This window comes from Pristis pectinata, chromosome 16 (genome assembly GCF_009764475.1).
Source record: "Pristis pectinata isolate sPriPec2 chromosome 16, sPriPec2.1.pri, whole genome shotgun sequence".
Lineage (NCBI taxonomy): Eukaryota > Metazoa > Chordata > Chondrichthyes > Rhinopristiformes > Pristidae > Pristis > Pristis pectinata.
Window position 1 is genome coordinate 34,273,422 of NC_067420.1, and position 17,484 is coordinate 34,290,905.

Genomic DNA, 17,484 nt, shown 5'->3' on the forward strand with positions numbered 1-17,484 from the left:
TATACATGGGATTTTATGCTTTCACTTCAGGCTGCTGCTAATGAGTATACTTCATTCTCCCTGCTAAACCTGTAAAATAAACAGGTCTGTGGCCACATCCCTTTATATGATGTGAAATGTGTTGTTCTGCAGCAGCAGTACCGTGTATACATGAAATTTGTTGTTCTGCAGCAGCAGCAGTACAATGCAAAAACATAACTGTCTGTACAATAGCAAAGTGCTGTTTGGATTCCAATCATCATTTATCATAAGTAACAGTGAAGTTATTGAATGGAATTCTCTGGAATATTTTTATATCTTGAAGAGTTCTGTCACCTACAGGTTTTCATCCACAACAAAACACATATCCCAAATACCTTTAATAGTAAAGAATTGAGTAATTTGCCTACTGGATTAAAATGTTCAAGGCCTTTAGATCTGTGATGACTCTGTTGCTCCTCTTTGGAAGTAAAAATATTTAATAATTGAGTCATACAATCATTACGGCAGAGGGAGAAGTCAACTGGTCCACCAGGTGTGTGATGATATCTACCAGAGCAATCCCATCTGTCCCATTCCTCTGGTTTTCCTAATTGCCCCCTGTTATTTTCATGGTTACCTATCCAATTCCCCACTGAAAGCTCTGATTGATTCTGCTTCCATCTCTCCAACAAGCAGTGAGTTCCTCCCCACTTTTCCTCACTCCCTATTTTGTCCTTGTACCAGAACTAACTCTGTGCCCCCTGGTCTTTGAACCACCTGCTAATGGCCTCTCTTTATTTACCCTGTCTCAACCAATCCTGATCTGGTGCACTTCTTTCACCTCTTCCCTCAACCTTCTTTCCTGCAAGGACAGCAAACCCAATTTTTTCCCAGTCTAATCTTGTGGTTGAAATCCTACATCCCGATAACTATCCTAGTAAACCTTTTCTGCACTCTAAGATATTCACATCTTTCCTATAGTGTGGTGACCAGAATTGGCAAGTGGATGATTAGAATATAAGAAGTAGACTAACCGAAACAGATCAAAGAGATAAATAATGATTAAAAAGAGCCGGGGCTTTCTTACTAAATTTGCATTTTTACGGAATTTTGTTTCCCCTGGTAGGGACTTGGCTTAGTTTTCATGAAAAATTTCATAGACTATATTAGCAGATATTAACCCAGTTAAAATAAACAAATTGCCGCGTGCGTTAAATCACGTGCAAAGGCATTTTATGGAATTATGTTGAACAACGTTCATTCGGGAAAGTAATCCCGTTCACATCGGCAGGTTATAGATTAGGCCTCTGCCTCGACATAGACAGCGAAATTCAACGTTTATTCCATCAATTCACTCTGGAAAAATGGATTTTTGCATTCGACCGAGAATAGAGTGTTGGGCAGGAATGAGAGAATGCAACCCCGGGCCAGGAATTTGCCGCTCACAAGGACTTCAGATATATCTGCACATTTGCTATTTTAACATTCTCCCCGCAATTTAAACGATTAACGCTTCCATGAAAGCAGCAAACTCATTTCACATGACACTTCCCCACATCCCAGCATGATGGTTTCCCTCCGATATCTGCTTATCTTCTCCTATCTTAATCAGCAGGGGGCTGGATACCACCAGATATCCTACCTAGCATTGATTCATCCAGTTAACGCAAATACTAGATCATAAATAGACATGAAAACTCATTGCAGTCTTTCAATAAACACTGAAGGAGGTAAGGAGTGAATCACAAGCTTTCCTTGAGGTTTATTGCCTAATAAATATTCAGTGTGATTTGGGTGTAATCTTATCTAGATCATTTTCGGTAATGCTTGATTTATTTGAAAACAGAGGATTATTTCCGCTTGTGTTGTTGTTGCTGAGAAGAAGCCCTGAAGGGGTGATCATTTTACCCTTATTTTCCTTATATGGGAAGCGGCCGCTCCAGCACTCTCGGGCAGTCTGCTTACATGGGTTAAAATCTAGGTGTGTGCGGCTTGTGGCTGAGCTTTCTCCTTCCTTTGGATAATACCGAGCCTTCTCCATGGAGCTATTTCTGACATCCAACTGCTCGATTTCGACCATAGGTTTGAACTGTGAGCAAGGTGAGTTTAATGGCTAGATTGTTAGATATAATCTTGGGTGGGTTTTAAAGACTTTCTCAGTTGCTGGGTTGAACTTGACACTGCTCGGCAAAAAAAAAGTGTTGAAAGCATTCGGAGTTTCAGTGCTATGTTTGGGAAGAATCGGGTTTCAAGACGGATAGCAAATTGCTACAAGGTTTTAAATACACGTCCAGTCGTCAGTCTGGCTTCAGATGGGATTCACTTACTCGGAGATCTTTTTTTTTCCTTTTGTTTCTGGTGCATTGCCGTTGAGTAATAGTGCCAGGATAACTCAGGGGCTAAGTTATGAACGATGCTGCTTTTAAAACAATTTCTTGGGCAGAGGTTAGCAATGTTGTCGTGACGAAGCGACGAGTCACGTAGGAAGAATGGTGGAATCGGCAAGTGTTTCAGAGGGAGAGAGCCGACTCCATGAAGGCTGGAAGGGAACACAGAGTTAACACACTGGGTTTGACGAGAGAGCCAGTATCTGCTTACTACAGTATCTGTTTAAGTGGTCAATGTATTGGAACAAACCATCAACGGCAGGTTCAATCGTATAGCAGCATGTTTGTTAGGTGTCAATGCGAAACCCTGCGCTCTGCAGTGGACGCAGTTGTGACTTCCAACCCCAGGCAGTCTCCTTCACAACTTGCACTCCTCCCATTTCGAATAGCTCTGCATATGCAACAAGGACTTGTGTGTGTGTGTGTGGGGGGGGGGGGGGGGGGTTAATTGGGTTTGGGGTAGTTGCCCTCTCCTCCCCGCCCTCTGCAACGCTGCTGTGAAACCAGAAACAGGGAGGTGCACATGACCAGCCCTGACCCTCTCTCCCTCCCGTTTTCCCCTTTTCTGTGACCTGCACACCGCATCTCCCAACAATGTCATGCGTCAAGCCTGGAGTGCAAGGGAGATTGCAGGTGTAAGTCTGAGGGTAAATCATTGCCCTGAACGGTCTGTGGCTTAGCGCTGACTGAAGCCCCCCTTTTTTTCTCCTTCTGATGATTTTAAGTAAACATTTGTCTGCCTAATCTACAGTTCAGGGAAACCCACCTGCAGCCCCGTAAGGTACTTTTCTGCATACATCAGTTAACAACTGCAGTATTTTCCATCTCACCACCCAAGAACAGCAATGTCCAAGTACAGCGGCGGTTACAGAGCTTTCGATTTTGTGCATCTGTTCAGCAAAGCTCATAGGAATAAAAAAATACACTGATGCTCTGAATCCCATTCTTTGTGTCACGGAGGTTAAGGAACGGAGCCAAATTTAATGCCAGAGCCTGTTTAAAAATACAAAAAAAGTTACTGTAAGCTCGCCAACTGAGCGAAAATATAAATTGATATTTTGACTCCAAACCTTCGCCAGAACTAAAGTGAGTTATTCTATGTCTTTTCTTTGCATTCGATAAACTCATTAAACCCGAGTCTGTGTTTCCAGTTTAGATACAGAGCTAACCTGAATCCCACTAATGGAGATCCGTACTCTCAAGAAGCGAAGGGGCTCTAACTGTGCAACTCCTTTTCTCTGAGTGACCATAAGCATTGCCACATTTATTTTGCAATGTATTTCTAATTCAGAATTTCTTTACTAACACAACTGCCATTCATATTACTTTTGTTTTATGTGCTGGCAATTATAATCAACTGATATTTTCATGTAACCAAGAATGGTTCCATAATTGGAATGGTTCTTTGGTGCATGAGTGAGAGCGAGCTGGTAAGTAGATCTGCCCACAAAGTAACGCATTGGGACTGATCAAAAAGTTACTTGTTACCCGAAATTACTAGCTCCCGAATTGGCGAGATCTCTCAAGCACGTCCATCCGATCGGAACCTTGACCATTGAGCTACACCTGGCGCTGAACGCCACAAAGCCTATTGTTTGGCTTAATTGAAAAATAAGTTCCCGAATTGAGGCCGGCCATCTCGTCCTAAATTTCGGGAGAAGTCAGCACCTTTTTTCCAGTGGCACGACAGGATGCGGCAGCTTCATTTAATCTTAGTAGTTGTGCAGTGGTTTGTTAAATTGCAGTTTAGAGCGAAGGGTTCCGTTGTGATGGGGATTTGTGAGCCATCATTTATTTCAACGGGAGTTTAAAAATAATCGTGAGTTTACGAACAGGGATAAAAACGCAGGGTTGTATCCTGGCATTCGATTCTACTGTGACTTATGCGAATATTGCCAAGTTTATGATTAATCACCAAGTGATGGTGTTCATGGCTTGTGTTCGGAACAAAATTATCTGATGAGACTTTTTCAAGCTGGAGATGTCGGACTTTAATTTACGATCTCCATTATTCATTGTATCTTAATTCCGGCGGACATCAAACGTAAAATAAAGGCTATGCATTTCTTCTGTGGAAAAATTCGGAAATTCATCTTCTTTCATTATACCGCTAAGTGACGTTCATTTATTAAATCATCTTGCGCCTGTATATTTAAGCTTTCTGCCTTACGCACTACCGACCAAAATTAAATGAGTTTTCTGTAAAAGAGTATGAGCGTACTACCCTCTTCTGGTACTATGACATTTACGACTAAGATGAACGAAATGTTTGGCCGGTTCCCTCGGAATTTATCTTCCAAACTACATAAACCGAAAACAACATCAGGAGGACCTTGATGTAAATCAGGCGGTTCCATTAGTCTCAAGCGATTGGGAAACCATTCAACGCGCCTAATGCAGTGATCTGACTATAAGCAAGAAATGCAGTCACTCCATTTAACAACGTAGCTCATAAAGGCAGAGAAAGAGAAGCTCCTTTTGAGCTCGTGTGACTGTATAAAAGTGAGGTCAGTTTTGTTGGTAATTCCAGCTGTTAAAAATTATAGAATTCAATTCACAAAGCAACTAAATGATGAGAAAATTAGAATAAAAAGTAACTTATTGTCTAGACTGTCTATCAAAATGACAATTAAACGGAATTACTGACCTTTGCAAACAGTTTTCTGTAACTACCTTGTAATTCATTCATCTTAAGTCTTTGGTGTCTTGATATAGTGCAAACAAAGCATTATGAAGTATTTACTAAAATAATAAACCCAATAGCATGAATCACTGAAAGCTGTGTGTGTGGTGTGTGAATGAGGAGATATATGCATTAGTGTAATATAAATTGGTATTTTCTTTATGTAAATCACAACCTTAGTCATTTTACCAAGTGACCCCTTGAAGATGAGTTCTTCGGGTCTGTTCCCCATGTAGCAGCTAAACTGCGAGCCTCTTCCCGAAAGCAAAGCGTTCCCAGGTAGAGGCACATTCACTCGATCTTCTCATTCACTGTTTGGTTTACTTTAAATGCGCTACACACATCAGGACTTAAGGTACCCCTTGCCCCCTCCCCCGCCCCCCCCCCCCCACAAAAGAAACTACCAAAAAACTACGGGCATTTATTTTAAGTAATCACAACTGATAAAGTAAAACACCAATGCTTCAGCCAGCCGCGAGAAGTCAAACATTAAAAAACGGGAAAAGGTGAAAACCAGAATCCCAATGGCAATTGGTACAGACCCAGTAGCAAGGTGATTAAGCAAAGAAAACAGAAGGTGAGCTTTTTGCTATTCAGCTCTGGGCTGGGTCTTTGTCTGAGCGCTACAGATAATATCTAATTGAGCTAGATTCAAAGTCTGACCGGGGTATTGATCAAGAGAAAAGGAGAGGGGGGAGGGGACGGAGGGGGAGAGGTGGGGGGAGGAAGAGGATTGCAGTGGAATTTATCAATGCCTTCTGCTAGCAGTCATTTCAGGCTTTGCTGGAAGCTAGCCTGGATCCCTTGGGTCTAGAGAGAGTTGTGCAAGTCTCGTTTGGGACACTGCCTCGCAGACTGAGAGCAGCATCTAACAGCAGGAGCAGTCAGTCAGTCAGTCAGTGTACATAAACTACTCTACCAGGGAGTAGTTTAAAAATGCACTTCAGATAGCCTAAAGCAGAAGTGAGATGTCATGGAAATAAAGACCTTCATCTTCATTATGAGAGCAGCTCTCTAGAACTCGTGTAGCCAAGCCCACGAGAAGTCAGGAGAGGAAACCTAAAGGATCCATCAACACACGAATCGGTGCTGGAACCGCGAGTGTGCTCTCGCTGCTGTTAAATTGTGTGGAACAGCATAGTCGCTCTCAGACTGTCGACAGTTCTACAGAATAGCAACAGCTGCAGGGTTAGACTTTCTGCCTTGGAGACACGCAGAAACACTGGCCCGGATAGTGGTGGGTAAGCTCGTTGTTGTCTCTTGTTGCGTGTGGCGTCGTACATATTGGCTTCGTGTAAAATACATTTTAACACTAAAACTGATTTGTAGAATGAGTGGTACCAGTGGCTTTGTGCGTTAAGCTTAGCTGCATCTCTACAAATTATGCTGAAAATAGACAAATGTGCTCGGGTTCAGAGCAGCAATGCGGTGGGGTTTATTTAACAAAGTCTGAAACACCATTATTTTGAAGTTCTTGTATGATTGGAGCAATTACAGTGAATGGGAGGCGATTTCGGCAACAGAATTATGAAATTGTACTTTCGTGCGCGACCTTTCACGATGGCGTGAGAAACAGACTGGGACAAATAAGCCGCAAAACATACGGGGAGTACATTGCGTTGAATGAGAGCAAAGATCCCTGTTAAATTATATATAAATGCAATTTGATTCTGGATCGTAAGATGCTGGCATTCATTTTTACCTTATTTTTGATACAATACGAAAGATAAACGAGATGAAAGAAAAGTTACCATTTCATAAAGGCGTGGGATTTACGCAGAGAAAGGCAGAGTATGAACTATGGAAGAGTGCAACTTGTATTAAAGTATTCGTGCTTTTTGTTAGCAGAATATAAATGCTGTCATTGTTTCGCTTGAGGAAAACGACAGGCGTATCCGTGAGTAGCTGAATGTGGGAAGAAGTTGCGGAGTGTAGGAGTGTGCAGTGTATGAGAGGTCTATTGGATTCCTTCCTGATAATGGACATGATCATAATGTTCGTAAAAATTGGCATGAAAACGGCAAGATACAAATTGTACTCATCTGTGAACTGCCCTAAGGAGGGTTTTCAGATCTTTGCCTCTGAATTCTATTTCGGTTACAAAATATGTTTCACAATGTTAGCAGTTTTTGTTATTGATATTAAAATCTTGATTCTCATGAATAATTTGTTAAAAAAATGACTAATTTTATAGGCCCCCCCTTTATTCTCAGTAAACTACCTAAATCTCGCAGTGTACCAGAATATTTCAAAAGTTTTATTTCACAATGATTTCTGAGACATTATAGTTCTTTCATGACGAGGAAGAAATATGATATAGAAACAATTGTCTGTAATTTTAAATAAGCTAAATTACTGTGTTAGATCACACGCATTTGTATGAAATGAGAAATAGTCTCTGTGCAATTTCAAACTAAATCAATTTCTAATTGCAAAGGCAATGTGCAATATTTAAAACTAAACAAATAAAATGCATCTTAAAGATGACCTTCTCAAATATTTAGACCAAAAAGATTTTCCCGCATCTCAAAATTATTATACAGATGTCATCTGTCAATCTGTTGAAAGTTTAATTAGCATTTAATGCTAAAAAAAATAGAATTAGGAGTTAAAGTACAGTTGCTTGTTTAATATGGAGGAGGCAAGCAGTGGTATGATATTGAATCTGAAATGATTCTGTTTAAATGTTGTATTTTAGGCAATCTGTCATCTGTCAATCTGAATTCTTTGCAAGGAGGCAAACATGAACAATCTTTAAATATGTACTTTTGGTGTCCTGAACCTGTGTCTATAGTCAGTGCAGTACAGATGACTTCATGGCAATCCTTATTTTTAATGTCCATAACAAACTTCCAGGAATTAAAAACTGAACTCAATTTAGTGAGAGGATTTAGCCAAAAAAAACTGTAAAATTATTTTACTTATTCCTTAAATTAAGCGTTAATCATATTAGCACTTTTGAATGTGATCTATAGGAAATAAACATAGAAAGTTAAATTCCTATCATAAAATTTAGAGTTGCTAAAAAACATTATACATTAGACCTGCAGTGATTGGAAAAAAAGTTCCAAAAATAGTATTTGCGTTGTACAGAATTTATGTTTAGTCAGATTTTTTAAAAAGTGAGAGAGGGTCAGAGGGAGAGAGCTTGTGCGGCTCATTATACTTCGTTTAAGGAGCTCCATTTTAAACCACAGGCAGGTCACTGATCAGCATACAGGATTTTTAACATTGTCATTTGAACTGTAGTGGAGACTATAACAACAAGATCATGATTGCTGTCGAAAAGCAAAAGATGTGCCTTATAGTAAATGGTAGGTGTTATCTGGTCAGAGTTTGGTGTCAATACAAGAAACAGGCAAGGAAATGCAAGGTTTTATCTGCCAACAAAAAAAGTAGTAAATTAAGCTATAGAAGAAGATGCTTGTGAAGGACTAGGTCTTTTATAAAAAAGGTTTTAAATGTTCAGCAAACACTGAGCTGCTGACAGAGGAGGAAACTCTGAAAAACTGGGGCATGGCTTTGCGGCTTTTAGTCTGTTTGCTACGCTCCTTAGCTGAAAGATTCACTCAGAGGACAATCAAAATACAGATAGTCCAGGAAAGACAAAGGGGCTCTTCTTTCCTTCCTGACGGATCACACTGCTACTAATGGATTTTCACCAACACCCTCTACTAATCAGGTGAATGGAGATAAACTAGATTTAGCTGACAAATAATTATAATGGTGTCTTAATGACAGTGAAAAAAGGTTCTGTTGTGCTGAGCCGTGAATGCCTTGGGTTAGCTGCAGTGGTCTTTTCTCAGGGCTCTGCTGAAATAGTAACGCTTAGTTGCCTAATGAGTCATTGGACTGAAAATACAGAAAAAAGTTATAAACGGATCTGAATATTTCAGTTCATTCTTCTGTCTACAATTTAAGGATTCTTCTTAAGAAGTTTCACAGACTGACGCGGGTGATGATGATATCAGTACTTGAGTTAGTAACTATTGCACTAACAAGAGTATAGATTAAAAAAAGGATGCAACAATGATGTGATTTGTGTTACAATATGCACCATGATTACAGAAATAGATTGAAAGTTATATTCCTTATGAAGTTAATCTTGAGAATAAATAAACTTATACTGTATTAACTACACCAAATTCACTCAGTAGCTGGGGTATATATAATCATTGTACTTATAGGATACAGAAATCACACAGAGACTAACATCAGATTCTTTCCCCCTCCTCCTGATCTTTCCGTAATGTTCTGAGTTATTCTGAAGAGGACTGGTAGACAGAGAAATAATTATTTTGGACTTCATCACTGGGATAAACATTGGAACATTTAAAATCCATAATGTGGTTTTATGATTTAAAGAAATGTGGAGCATGATGGTGCTCGTTTCATTGCAAATGCAGTAAACAAAAACAATGCTGTAATTTCTATCTTTGTTATTTGGGGTAAATTATGGTTTAAACTGATTCTCTGTAATACACACTTGTGATGCCATTTTTCATGACATAACATTCCTATTATACAATTACTTCAACTTTGTGGAACTTAAACAATTATATTGCAGCAGCACAGTGATACAGGTATGTTGCACATTAGCAGAATTACATGCTAAAAATCAAGCTTGAGTATAATTGTTCTACTTGTGAATGTACCAAGAGTTGTGCAGTGAATGTGTTATAATTCAACTTACCTTTATAATTTCAGTGCCTTTTGGAGCTTAGCTCCCATGATCCAGAACTCTGCAGTATAAGTACTTCCATGTGTGCTTATAAAATGTATATATGTTCTTCACTGATATTTTATTTGAGCTATTTTTGTAAAAGATTAGGCACTGCAATTTTCCTTTACATCACTGGAGTTCAATAGAAAATCCAGCTTTGTACTTACAATGCCTTTTTTTTTCAAACCTTATGGGCATGAAGAATTTCATCCTACTTTAAATCTTTTGGCAAAATTTGCAATGAAGACTGATCGTTCTCATACTCAACATGCTTCTCTTTTTGGGATATATTATGATAATTCATAAATAGAGATATTGCTTTCTGCACACACAAACCGCTCCAAATAACACATGAGCAATGGAGCCTTAAGCATAATAGAATGCCACGTCAATATGCAAAATCAATTTCATATCTAACTGCTTCCGACATATCATTAACTCCATTTGAGCATAAGTAAACTAGCAATGGAATTTGAAAAAGAATTGCAAATTATTAAAATTGTTGACAGAATATCCTGCAAATATTACTGTACATTGCAAGTAAGGTGTTATTCTGCATATATATTATTCTGTATAGTTTTTTGCTAGCATATTAATTACAGCATGGTTAAGGAAATGCTTTACATCTTATACCAGTATTTGCATGCAACAAAAACATTTTAATGTTAAAATGCGTAGATTGCTGTATTCACAGAAGAATAGACAATCACTAATTAAATAATTAGTTGTATTATGCATCCTGTGCTACAATAATGACAAATAATGTCACATAAACTGCCTTCTGGTGTATTTATTAACAGTGAAAACAACATCTGTTTGCACAGGGTATATAAATACACCATTCTACTATAAGTCAATGCATTTTCACATACATTCAATATGTGACCCTAAAAAATACAGCCACAGTAATAATTAACACACTTAAACGTTTACAGTTATAGTATAATATAATGAAGTCCGTCAGCTGCAGTGTGCATTAATTGACTGTGTTATATTGTTTATATGTAGAATGTAAATATTTAAATTTTAACCAGTGGCAGATGAGCTCTTGAATATGTGGTTATATGCATGCTTATATACATACATATTGTCCCCTGAGCAGGAGCTCAGTTATGCTCTATAGATAAAATGCTTTCTGCCTGGAACTAATATTGCACCTATTAGTCTGGTACAATAAGTTGCTATGTAAATGCAGCACAATAGTAACCATGCACATGAATGTACTGACAAGTGCACAATATATAAATATACTAAATGCATTTGATATACTAAGTCAGTGTTGGGATATCCATATTGAACCCGAACATATTTGATTGTATCGTAATAATTAATAACAGAAGTTACACATTAAAAGTAATTGTCAATTACAGTGTGCATAAGCTTTTAGGTTTACACTGTTTATAAGGGGAATGAAAAGCTTGTTGCATTGTAAATGGATTAAGTGTGTATGTGTGTGTAAATATGTTGAGAGAAAATATTATATAGGTCTAACTCATTATATATTTAAATACTCTTATGGAAACATCTCAATATCTACCTATTCACGGTCCTTTAGGACCTCATTCTTCTAACTCCAAAGCATGCAGATCTAACATTTTAGCCGTTCATGATAGGACAACTCTCTAATCCCAAGAATTAGCATTGTGAATCTTTTCTGGGCTACCTCCAATGCTAGAATATCCTTATTTAAATAAGAGGACTAAATATATACATTGTACTACTGGTGTGGCCTCAACAACATCCTGTTCAATTGTAACAATACTTCTCTATTTTTAAAATCCTACCACCTATGAATAAGGACCCACACACCATTTGTCCTAACTACTTGCTGCATCTACATGATAACATTTTGGGTTTTATACACTAGAACACCTCAACCCCCCTGTACTTCACTCATTTTCAATCTTTCTTGATTTAGAGAGTAGTTTGCCTTTTGATTCCTCTTTCTGAAGCATATGACCTTACATTATCCTACACAACACTCCATTTTCCAAATTTTTGCCCACTGATTCAACTAATCTATGTTACAGAGTCGAAAAATCCTCATTGCATCATGTGCTCTCATCTATTTTCATGTCCTCAGCAAACTTGGACATCTTGCACTCTGCCCCCTCCTCCAAGTCCTTACTATAATTGAGGGCCAAGGACTGATCCTTGGGGCATTCTGCTAGTTACATATTTCCAATCTGAAAAAGAACCATTTATACCAACTCTCTATATGATAACCAGTCTTCAATCCATGTTAACACACATCCTTCACTATCTCAATCTCTTACCTTGTGCAAAGTATGATTAGATTAAATTAAATTAATTTATTATTGTCACATGTACTGAGGTAAAGTGAAAAACTTTGTTTTGCATGCCATCCATACAGATCATTTCATTACAATAGCGTATTGAGGTAGTACAAGGGAAAACAATAACAGAATGCAGAATTAAGTGTTACAGAGAAAGTGCAGTGCAGGCAGACAATAAGGTGCAAAGCCATAATGAGGTAGATTGTGAAGTCAAGAGTCCATCCTATTGTAGAAGGGGAACGTTCAAAAAGTGAGCATTTATTGAACTCATAGAATTGGATAGATTTATTGAATATCTGAGACTGGGTAAAGAAGGCATTAGCTAAGTAAAATGGAGTTTATGATTCTCTTCCAAAAATATTTAGGAGGGGTTGATAATTATTTAGTGAGCACATTGGCATGAAATGAAAGATAGTTTATGCTTGCTAAGTGCATCAGAACTGGTGAAAGCACTTCACATTTATTAAATGTATACCAGCAGGTGCAAAATTGCACTCAGAGTTGAGGCAGTCTCCTATTTCCTTTCAACAATTAAATGGTTGCATGCAGATTGTCTGGAGAAGTCCCAGGGACTCCTGAACCTTACATTGTTGTCATCTGCCACAAGTTAATTTCTGGCCATCTGTCAGACTAACTATGCTCCAGATAGATGTTTCAATGTCGGTGTCTCAAGGACCCCGTTAGTTAGAATCCTGAATGTTGAATTAGTTTCTAGTGAAATAAAAATGTACATAGCCAAAAGAGGTTAGTTTTTGAAAAAGAAAAGTCAAAATTCCTGGTAGCCCTTTCTCATTCTCGATAACTTCAATTAGGTAAGAACTGCCTTGATAAATGTTACTGCTGTGTACAGAGTTTAAATTCTCAAACAGTGAAGTCAGATTAAATTACAGCAAGGAACCTTTTTTTATGTAATAAGGATTTGATAACTTAAACCCAGTGGACTAGTTTCCATTTACCACATGTACAAGAGCAGGAATCAAAATGGAAAGAAAGAAAATGAAGAAAATTGGCATTTTAATGCAATAATATTGGTCCAGAGCAGTGGAGCAGTGCCTTTTCTAGACGGTACCATCTGCTAGATTTTCATTACTCCACCCTTAAACTGCGAGAAAAACGTTTATACTGCAAATGGCTAGGCAGTATTAGGTGATAATGGTGCAGCAAGGTCAACAGGACATCTGGGACTTTGATGAATAACTATTCACCTTAACCAGAGAAATTTCAAGATAGAGAAGGCAACAGAGGAATGATGAAGGAGAAAAAGTGGACAGGATTCAATCAAGAATGGAAAGCCATCAAAGGAAAGGTTGACTTAAGAAAGGAGATGTGGGATAAAGCAGAAGGATAAGTAAGAGAGAAGATGTTATAACTTTTAAAAATACATAGGATCAATTTACCACTTGTAAAATTGAGACTCCATGGTTTCAGTTGCTCTCTTTCTGAGCCTCTGAATGGCAGTGCAAGGACATAAATCTCATCTTTAAAACAATACTTATGTTGTTAACTACCAGCCTTGACTTCCTGCACAGAGGTTGATTTGTTTAATGGTGCAAATACAGTCATTTCTTGAAACAGATGTGGTGTTGACACTGATCTCCGGATTTGCAATACTAATAGAGAGGTGACTCAGCCACTAGCTCACCATGAATTGCTGTTTTCTTTTACACAATAACATTGGAGTACACATTTATTACACCATTATTTTCCCATTAAATTCTGGGCCATTTATCAAGAAAATTTTTGAATAATTATAATGGAAATTTGGTATTAATGGTTACGAATGTGTGAAGTATTAAGTTGCTTACAACAATTTGAATTATGTATCTGACATGGTAGGAGCTGGCATTTAGACTTCCCCTGCAATGATCATTGCAGCAGCAAGTTCCATGAGCTATGGACAATGGTGGTTCTAGAAGATAAGCTAACAGATACACGTGACAATAATAAATCAATTCTAATTTCTAACATTCTGCAAATTTTTGTTTTTTAAAATCACCTCTCTTCTGACTGCCAATTTATTGCCTAATAACTGTGAATTTTTAGTTTCAGGAGAAACATAAACTAGTTAACTTAACATTGGTATCAAGCAGTAACACCATATAATATTAATACCCACTTAAAAAGAGCAAAGTTTAATGGCAGTCTGTATTTGTAAATGGTAAAAGAAAAACAGAAAATGTAGGAAACAGTGGTCCAGGTAGCATGCGCAGAGGGAGAAACAGAATCAATGGACTTTCAACATACTTTTAAACTGTTAACTTTTAATGTAGAAAAGAGTCAGGAAATAAGGTTAAGTCATGTCTGATAGAGTTTTTGAGTAGATGGCTGATTTTAATGGTGAACAAATGGAATGGATATTATACAGTTTAGCAAAAGTGTTTACTGGGATGGCAGAGATATCTTGATATATCTAAGGCATATGCTATTCTAGTCTAATAGTAACATGCAAAAGAAATAATGATGTAAAATGCTGGAAAACTTAACAAGTCAGATGGTATTTGTTGAGAGAGGAAAACAGGGTTAATGTTTTAGGTCATTAACTTTGAAGAGGAAGTTGGCGAAGTGACAGAGAATACAGACTAGTGGTTAATGGACAAATCCATCCCAACATTATTTTTAAAAGTACATTAACCACTACTCGTCTGGATCTGGCAGTAGGGACTCAACATGAAAATTGGCATAAATAAGAAAGAAGAATGTAAGTGCCTTAAGGAGGATATAAACAACTTTGTAGATTGGGAAGATAAATGCCAGATGAAATTCTATATGGAGAAACATGGAATGGTACATTTTAGGAGGAGCTAAAAGGATGGTAAACACATGGTAAATGGGAATACTTTGATGTAAGCAAATGATATGAGCAGTGAAACTTAGAGGTTCAAGTACAGACAACAGAACGTAGATGAATTTGTAATGAAGTATACATATATATTTCTCAGTTTCCTAAATCACTGAATCAAGTTTAAAAAAAGACCCAACAAAGCTTACAAAAAAAACAGTGTGGAATGCATTTGGAATTTCATGTCTAATTTTGGAAGGATGACAACACTATGGGCAGGTCATAGAAGAAACCAGGGATAAGATGCTTTCATTAAGAGAAACATGGTCTCTTTCCACAAAAATGAAGACAATTTACCAGAGATCTGATGTAGTTGTGCTTAGAGTTATGAATATGACAAGTTAAACAAGCATAATCATTTTATTGAGAAGGAATAAGATTAAAACCATCACTAAATGAGATTTCTGTCATCATAGAAGCCAATCTTCAGCCAATTTGATTCACTCCATGAGATATCAAGAAAGGGCTGAAAGCTCTAGATACAACGAAAGATATGGCACCAGGCAACATGCCAGCTGTGCCCCAGAGCCAGCTGTGCCTCTAGCCAAGCGATTCTAGTAACTTGCAACACTGCTAAGTACCTGAAAATGTGGAAGATTGCCTAGATTTGTCAAAAAAACAACCCCGCTAATTATTACGCATTTAGTTTACTCTCAGTCATCAGTAAAGTGATGGAATCTGTCATTGACGTTATTGTCAAGTGACACTTACTCACCAATAACTTACCTCCGCCCAGTTAGGACCACTCTATTTCAGACCTCATCACAGCTTTGGTTGAAAGAGCTGAATCTCAGAGGCAAGCTGTGTCACTGCTCTTGAGTGACTGGCATCAGGGAACCCCAATAAAATTGAATTCAATGGGCAAAGGGCAAACATTCCAGCGGCTGGAGTCATTTCTCACATTAAGGAAGATGACTGTGGTTGTTGGACATCAATCATTGCAGGAGTTCCTCAGGGTAATGTTCCAGGCCTAATTCTCATCAGCTGCTTCATAAATGACCTTTCCATCATATGGTCAGAAGTGGGGAGGTTTGCTGATGGTTGAATTTCATTTGCAACACCTCAACTAATGAAGCAGTCCTCTTAGCAAGACCAAAAGAAGTCAACATTCAGGCATAGGCTGATGTGGTAAGGAACATTCACACCAAAAAATGTGCAAAGCAATGACCATCTCCAACAGGAGAGGATCTAACCACATATTCTTGACATTCAATGGTATTACCATTGCCAAATCCCCCGCCAAGAACATCCTGAGGGTCACCATTGATCAGGAACTCAACTGGACCAGCCAGATAAATACTGTTGCTACACAGCAGTTTAGAGGCTGTGTATTCACCCATAAGTGACTCACCTTCTGACATCCTGATGCCTTTCCACCATCTACAAGGGACAAAGCAGGAGTGCAATGGAATACTCTCCACTTCCCTGGATGAGTGCAGTTCCAACAACTTTCAAAAAGCTTGACAGCATCCAGAATCTAGCCCACTTGACATCTGAACATTCTTTGTCTCCAGTGGCGGCTGTGTGTACCATCCACCCAGTGCACTGCACTTACTTGCCTAGGCTAGTCTTCCAAACCCTCAGCTTTTAACGTCAAGAAGGACAAAGGTAACAGGTGCATGGAAATACCACTACATGCAAGTCCTCCTCCAATCACACACTATCCTAACATGGAAATATATCATTGGTCCTTCATCATTGCTGGGTCTAAATCCTACAATTCCCCATCCAACAGCACTGTGAAAGTGTCTTCACTTGAAGGACTGCAGCAATTCAAGAAGGCAGCTCATCACCATATATAAAGGGCAATTACTGAAGGGCAATAAATGGTGGCCTTGTCAGCCACACCCAGATCCTTTAAAATTAATAAACAAAAAAAATGGAGTGAGAGATTAGGAAGATTTATTTCACAGAGAGGCTTGTTGTGGAATGAAATGGCTTGCCAGAATTCTCCTGGAAGTGAAATCCATGGTAATTGAAAAAGCTGGACAATAGATAAATATTTGAAAAGCAGAAAGCTGAGGAGTGTGATTACATGCAAAGTGCTTTCTGAGAGCTGGAACTTCCAAGAGGGGCCAATTCAAGAAAAACCTTGCATTTGTACAGTGCCTTTCACAGTTTCATTTGATCCCAAATGCTTTACAATCAATCTAGTGCTTATGAAATGTCAATGGTGTTGTAGAACTGTAATAAAAATTCCACAAATTCGCTCAACAGAAACTCTGAACTAGTTATTGGTAGATAATGAGGAAGCAAACTGCTGTAATTGTGATGAGTAGAAAAAGATTATAATGTTGCATTTTCACATTGCACTGTGGTCTTACAGGGTCAGGGACTTGTAGAAATTACAATGAACTCTGTTCCAATAGGGAGGAGATGTTTCTGTGGGTGATGACATCATGCATCAATGACATTAGTTATGTAGTTGATTAGAATGGCTTGCAGAAGATTTTTTTCATGAAGACATTGTCTCTTTAACTTGAACCAGCTGTGTTTTGCTGGAAGGCCAGCAGCAGTCTCACCATGTGGTTTTTTTTGGATAGGACCACCACAGGCAAGTGAGCTGTTGCAAGTATATTCTACTGACTGGCCAA

The 17,484-nt window shown here is 38.3% G+C and overlaps 1 protein-coding gene across 2 annotated transcripts in view; it reads left to right on the top strand.

Annotated features, from left to right (window-relative positions):
• The first annotated feature begins 1,926 nt into the window (after positions 1-1,926).
• Positions 1,927-17,484, top strand: part of LOC127579010 (eyes absent homolog 1-like) — a 196,013-nt gene continuing 180,455 nt past the window's right edge. The window contains exon 1 of one of the 2 annotated variants that reach the window (XM_052031642.1): positions 1,927-2,061. The gene's annotated coding sequence lies outside the window, so the exon portion shown is untranslated. Of the gene's footprint in view, positions 2,062-6,101; positions 6,269-17,484 lie in introns of those variants that run through there. The other variant, XM_052031641.1, reaches the window with a different exon arrangement.